The sequence below is a fragment of the Microcebus murinus genome, chromosome 4 (genome assembly GCF_040939455.1).
Source record: "Microcebus murinus isolate Inina chromosome 4, M.murinus_Inina_mat1.0, whole genome shotgun sequence".
Lineage (NCBI taxonomy): Eukaryota > Metazoa > Chordata > Mammalia > Primates > Cheirogaleidae > Microcebus > Microcebus murinus.
The window spans coordinates 55,359,648-55,366,675 of record NC_134107.1 but is presented as its reverse complement, the minus strand read 5'-3'; the positions used below and the strand labels follow the sequence as shown (position 1 = coordinate 55,366,675).

Here is a 7,028-nt window from a genome sequence, read left to right as displayed (position 1 = left end):
TGACTTTTAAGTTTTCTTTCTGCTTCTAAAACATTAGAACTTCCTTAAAATCTATCGTAAATGAGCCGGGCGCGGTGGCTCACGCCTGTAATCCTAGCACTCTGGGAGGCTGAGGCGGGCGGATTGCTCGAGGTCAGGAGTTCGAAACCAGCCTGAGCAGGAGCGAGACCCCGTCTCTACTATAAATAGAAAGAAATTAATTGGCCAACTAATATATATACAAAATTAGCCGGGCATGGTGGTGCATGCCTGTAGTCCCAGCTACTCGGGAGGCTGAGGCAGAAGGATTGCTTGAGCCCAGGAGTTTGAGGTTGCTGTGAGCTAGGCTGACGCCACGGCACTCACTCTAGCCTGGGCAACAAGCGAGACTCTGTCTCAAAAAAAAAAAAAAAAAAAAAAAATCTATCGTAAATCACTATAAGAGATGGACTGCCAAACTATGATATATGAAGACAGTTTCAAAATAATGTTTAAAGATGATTATGCTCAGAGAAAGCAACTTTGAAAAACATTTCTTCTCATAGGAAAACATGTCTGCATCTCTCAAAGTCTCCAATAGCTCCAAATCCCAGGTCTCTGAATTCATCCTGCTGGGATTCCCAGGCATTCACAGGTGGCAACACTGGCTATCCTTGCCACTGGCACTACTCTATCTCTCAGCAATTGGAGCAAATATCCTCATCCTCAGCACCATCTCCCAGAACCCTTCTCTGCAGCAGCCCATGTACCTCTTTCTAGGCATCCTCTCTGTGGTGGACCTGGGCCTGGCCACCACCATCATGCCCAAGATCCTGGCCATCTTCTGGTTTGACGCCAAGGCCATCAGCCTCCCTGAGTGCTTTGCTCAGATTTATGCCATTCACTGTTTTATTGGCATGGAGTCTGGTATCTTCCTCTGCATGGCCTTTGACAGATATGTGGCTATTTGTCACCCTCTTCGCTACCCATCAATTGTCACCAATTCCTTAATCTCAAAAGCTACCCTGTTCATGGTGTTTAGAAATGGCTTGTTTGTCATTCCAGTGCCTGCACTTGCTGCTCAACGTAATTATTGCTCTAGGAATGAAATTGAGCATTGTCTGTGCTCTAACCTTGAGGTCACAAGCCTGGCTTGTGATGACAGGAGGGTAAATAGCATTTGCCAGTTGGTTCTGGCATGGCTTGGAATGGGAGTGATTTTAGTCTTATTATACTGTCATATGCTTTCATTCTGCAGTCTGTGCTTAGACTGAACTCAGCTGAAGCTGCATCCAAGGCTCTGAGCACTTGTAGCTCCCATCTCATCCTCATTGTCTTCTTCTACACTTCTCTTGTAGTGGTTTCTGTAACCCTAATCACACTGTGATGCAATTTTCAGTAGAATCCTAGGAAATGACCACACTTGAACAAACAGAGCCCAAAAGATATACGTAACTGCAAGGATCTCCTGTGTGTTCTGTCTGCCTTCCTAGACGTGCTCCCTGCCCTTTCTGCTGTGCTGTGTACCCTGGAGGACTGATCTTCATGTACTATGAGCCCAGCCTTCTATAATTGGGGGAATTCAGTAGAATTAAGCCAATGGGATGCACCAATAGAAGATTTTACTGCAAAGGAGAGATAATTTGTGCTATTTATTCTTCCACTTCCAGCCCCTGCTCTGCCACCAGGGTTCTGACTGAATATGTTCCTGATAACACTTCTCAATCAACTCATCTGTTGTAGCTAGTGCTCTCATGGTTATTGAGTGAAATGTTTTTCTCCCCTTTCCCCTTCAGACCAAGAGGGAGATAAAGTCATTTTGATATTAGTCTCTTCAGACCCAGCATCTATCATTTTTTTAATATCCATTTTTGTGTCCTTAACCCCACCTACCACTCAGTTAATAGCAACTTCATTAAATTCTCCTGGGACTCACATTGCATGTACCTTTTGTTTTATACTGAGACCTTGACTAACTCACCAGGTTTATTTATACCACCAGCACCTCTGCTATACCTACTTTTGTGCTACTACTACTGCTATGCAAGAGCTTACTAAGGCAGCTTGAGCAGGTGAGAAGATTTTTATTGGATCAGAAATAAACCTGTAAGGCATAAGGCTAATGTGAGATTTTTATCCCAGTGAAAACCTTACCCTAAAAATTTTTTTCTCCTTTTTATAATCTCAAGACCAAAGAACAACAACAATAAGGCTTAATCTATTATTGCTATGTATTTCAATTTGATCCAGGCTACTTTCCATTGTAGCTATGCTCAAAATGTGTCATTAACTAGTTGAGATATAAGATATCTCTTAAAATATGAATATTAATTTGGTCTAGATGCATACCAGATGATATAAAATTTTTTACATATTGTGTGCTGTCACTTGCTTTTCAGTTAGATATAAAGGGTAAGGTCTATCAGTTCTCAACTATATTGAAAATAATGTGAAGTACCTTCCTTGTTAGTCTGGCTTTCCACACAAACATGAATCTATTTGACTTTATTTAGATTTTTTTTTTTTTTTTTTTTGAGACAGAGTCTCGCTTGTTGACCAGGCTAGAGTAAGTGCCGTGGTGTCAGCCTAGCTCACAGCAACCTCAAACTCCTGGGCTCAAGCAATCCTTCTGCCTCAGCCTCCCGAGTAGCTGGGACTACAGGCATGCACCACCATGCCCGGCTAATTTTATATATATATTACTTGGCCAATTAATTTCTTTCTATTTATAGTAGAGACGGGGTCTTGCTCTTGCTCAGGCTGGTTTCGAACTCCTGACCTCGAGCAATCCGCCCTCCTCAGCCTCCCAGAGTGCTAGGATATTTAGATTTTGATAAAGGGAAAAACCACAATATCCTATGGACTCATAAAACCACTTTCCTTAATAACAATTTATTTCAGGACACAAATAAGTTAAGAAAATACATGTTTGATATTGTGAATAAAGATACATGTATTATATTTCTATTATCTATAAATTAACATGATAAATAGGAAGTTCAGTGAAACAAAATAGAGATGGCATGTGATTCCAGAAAAAAGTAACTTATGCATTACAATCCAGTGGAATTGAAATGTTAGGAATTTATGCAACAGCCACTTAATAAAACATTTCAAAGTACAAAGGAAATGAAGATAAAATGTTATGAGAAGACATAGGGAATATAGAACATAGATTTCCAAAGTAGCCCCTTGTATTCCTTCACAGAAAAGAAAATCAGACAAAAGGAACTGAAATATTCATTGAAGATTGAAATTAAAGAGCAGTTTTCTATACAACCATAGAGTCTTGAGTATGGAAATAAAGAGAATTCTTCTGGTTTAAAGGATATAATCTCATTTAAACCAATATTAGCCAAAAGTGTATAACTTCATACAAGGATGAAGGATTATCACAGAAGCCAAAGAGAAAGTGTAACTGTTTTTGTTGATTCAGAAATTTGAATTCCACAAGAAGTATTTCCTGTCCCATTGAGCTACATATGTACTGTCTACTGTTTGTGTGTATATATGTGTGTGTGTGTGTGTGTGTTAGAGAGAGAGATTGAGACACAGAGAAACAGAAAAATAAAATGAGAATTGTCATCATTTTTTTTTTCTTTATGTGGGCCTATTTATCTCTATGCATGTGGTGTGGCTAGGTTCAGATCCAGGTTTTCTAGGGTTTGAAGCACATTAAAATTGAAGAGTTCCTTTTTTAAAAAAGTATGACATAATCACAACATGAACATTTATTTAGAATAAAGAAATAATACAATTTTAGATCTGACAAGTTTTACAGGTAACACTGAATGCAAAAAAAATAATAGTAACAACCTTTTCAGTAATACCTGATAAATGCCTGATAAATACCTGAAACAAATTTTAAAGTAAGCTTTTATTCTGATATAATTTCAAGGTTACATAAATGTTGCCAGAGTAGAATAAGACATTCTATACATGCTTTCGAAATACACAAAATTTTTACATTTTGCTGCATTTATTGTATAATCTCTCTTTCTTTTCATATGTATGTTTGTATATGCATTTATATTTTATTTTTCTTTGCCACTTGAAAGTAAGTTGAAGACAATGTGCCTGTTTACTATTCAATACTTTAGTGTGTGTTTTCTAAGAATAGACATGATTTACGCCAAGTGCAAAACCATTAATAAAATCAGGGACATGTCATTGATACTTTGCTGTAATTTAATTAATGGTCCATATTTAAATTTACTACAAGCAACTCTATATTGCCTTTTTTGGCAATTATTTCCATGTTTGGGATCCAACCCAAGATCAAATTTTTCATTCGATTGTCATGTGTCTTTATATGAGGCATTTCCTCGCATTTTTAATCTTGACTTTTTCCAGCTTTATGAGGTAGGATGGATAAATAAAAATTGTGCATATTTAAAGGGTGTATATGATGTTTTAATATGCCTATATATTGTGAAATGATTACTACAAACTAATTAACATATCTATCAACTTGCATTTTTATTTTTCTGTGTGTGATGAGAGAACTGGAGATCTACTCTGTAGCAAATTTCAAGTGCACAATACCTTAACTATAGTCACCATGCTATACATTAGGTCTCCAGGACTTATTCACCTTAAAAAATTTACAAGTTGAAAGTTTGTACTCTTTCACCAATATCTTTCTTTCCCACCATACCTTCACTCCTGGTAACCACCATTATACTCTGTTACTATGAGTTCTAGTTTTTCTTTTCTTTTTCTCCTTTCTTTTTTGTTTTAAGATTTTGCATATGAGTAAATCACGTAGTATTTGTCTTTCAGTGTCTGACATAATTTGCTTTATATTACATAGGGTTCATGACTATTGCCACAAATATTGATGTTTCTTAAGAGTATATGGCAGGGTGTTTTTTTTAATTCTCTATTTGGGATTATCTGGTGTTTTCTTTCTTTTGCGGTTGCCATGGACTTGCACCTCTCACAAGTCCCTTCAAGAGAACTGATATGGGTAGCATGGTTGACTGAAAACTTCTGGCTTCTACACTTTTGAATATGCCTTGACATTCACACAAAGATCATGCTTCCCTTAGTTGCCCCTGCCAATGACTAGACACAGCAAGACAACTAGAGCTAGAGGTAAGACATTCTGGCCAAAAAATGAAACTTCTTTAATGGGCAACCTAAGTGTGGGGCCTCCCCACATCCTGCCTGAGACTTTCTTAAAGCGTCACTGAGAGTTGATGCATTTCTTAAGCAGTCTCTCTCTTTTCACAGGTATCAGAGCTGCATCAAGGTCTATCGGCTCTCTTCACCTTCTACAGCCTCCTGAGCCTTTAAATTTCATAGGTGCTTTTCCCAATAAATATATTGGATGACTGATCCTATCTAGTTGTCCAATTCTTAATTAAAACCAACACAGGTCATGATAGGATTGGAATAATACAATGTAAGGCACAGTTGGTCCCTAGCATTGTGGTGACCCAAGTGCTAAAGATTTTACCAACGGTGATGTGGGAAAATATCCCTGTGGAAGGAGATGCCCTTGCTAGTGCAAGGCGGGGTTGGGGGTGGGCAATGGGTAGAAAAAGTAATTCTAAGCTTTGTTTAGAACCAGGACAGAGTCTGAATAGCCAGAGCAACCTTAAACAAAAGGAATGAATCTGGAGGCGTCACTTTACCAAACTTTAAACTTTATCATAGAAGGCTACAGTAACCAAACAGCATGGAAATGACACAAAAATGGAGACATAGACAAATGAATGGAACAGAACAGAAAACTCAGATATAAAACCATCCACATATTGCCATTTTATCTTTGACACAGTAGACAGAAATATATATATACACTGGGGAAAAGTGCTAGGAATTCAATAAATTGTGCTGGGAAAATCGGATAACCACATGTAGAAGATTGAAACAGGATCCATATCTCTCACCACTAACAAAAATTAATTCAAGATGGATAAAAGCCTTAAATCTAATACATGAAACCATAAGAATTCTAGAAGAAAATGTTGGGAAACCTTTTCTAGATTTTGGCCTAGGCAAAAAATTTATGAAGAAGATCCCAAAGACAATTACAGAAACAACAAAAATAAATAAATGGGACCTGATTAAACTAAAAAGCCTTTGCATAGCAAAGGAAATAATCAACAGAGCAAATAGACAACCTACAGAATGGGAGAAAATATTTGCAAACTCTACATTTGATAAAGGGCTAATATCCAGAATCTACAAAGAACTCAAGGAAATCAGTAAGAAAAAAACAAACAGCCCTATTAAAAAGTGGGCAAAAGACATGAATAGCTTTTCAGAAGAAGATAGAGAAATGGCCAGCAAACATATGAAACAATGCTCAGCATCATTAATCATCAGGGAAATGCAAATTAAAACCACAATGATATCCTTACCCCAGTGCAAATGGCCTTTGTTAAAAAGTCCAAAAAGAATAGATGCTGGCATGGATGCAGAGAGAAGGGAAGGCTTGTATACTGTTAGTGGGACTGCAAATTAGTACAACCTTTATGAAAACAGTATGAAGATTCCTCAAAGAACTAAAAGTTGACCTACCATTTGACACAGCAATGCCACTATTGGGTATTTACACAAAGGAAAATAAGTCATTTTTATCAGAAAGACACCTGCACATGAAAGTTTATTGCAGCACAATTCACAATTGCAAAGATATGGAATCAACCCCAAATTCCCATCAATACTTGAATGGATTAACAAACTGTGGTATATGTATACTGTGCAGTACTATGCAGACATAAAAAATGGTGAACTAATACCTTTTGTAACAACCTCAATGGAACTAGAGATACGAAGCAAAGTATCACAAGAAAGGAAAAGCAAACATCACATGTACTCGCTATTAAATTGGAATTAATCCATCAACATCCATGTGCGCATATGGTAGAAAAACTCAATGGAAATCAAATAGGTGAGGGAGGGAGGACAGGTAGATTTACACCTAATGTGTACAATGCATGCTACCTTGGTGATGGGCACATGTACAACTTTGACTCAAACCAAACAAAAGCAAAACATGTAATCAAAATGTTTGCACCCCTATAATATTCTGAAATAAAAATAACACAGACAAAGAC

General features: G+C 37.4%; 1 pseudogene; it reads left to right on the top strand.

Moving 5' to 3' along the window:
* Positions 1-530: 530 nt before the first annotated feature.
* Positions 531-2,016, top strand: LOC105883396 (olfactory receptor 56B1-like; annotated as a pseudogene).
* Positions 2,017-7,028: the final 5,012 nt, after the last annotated feature.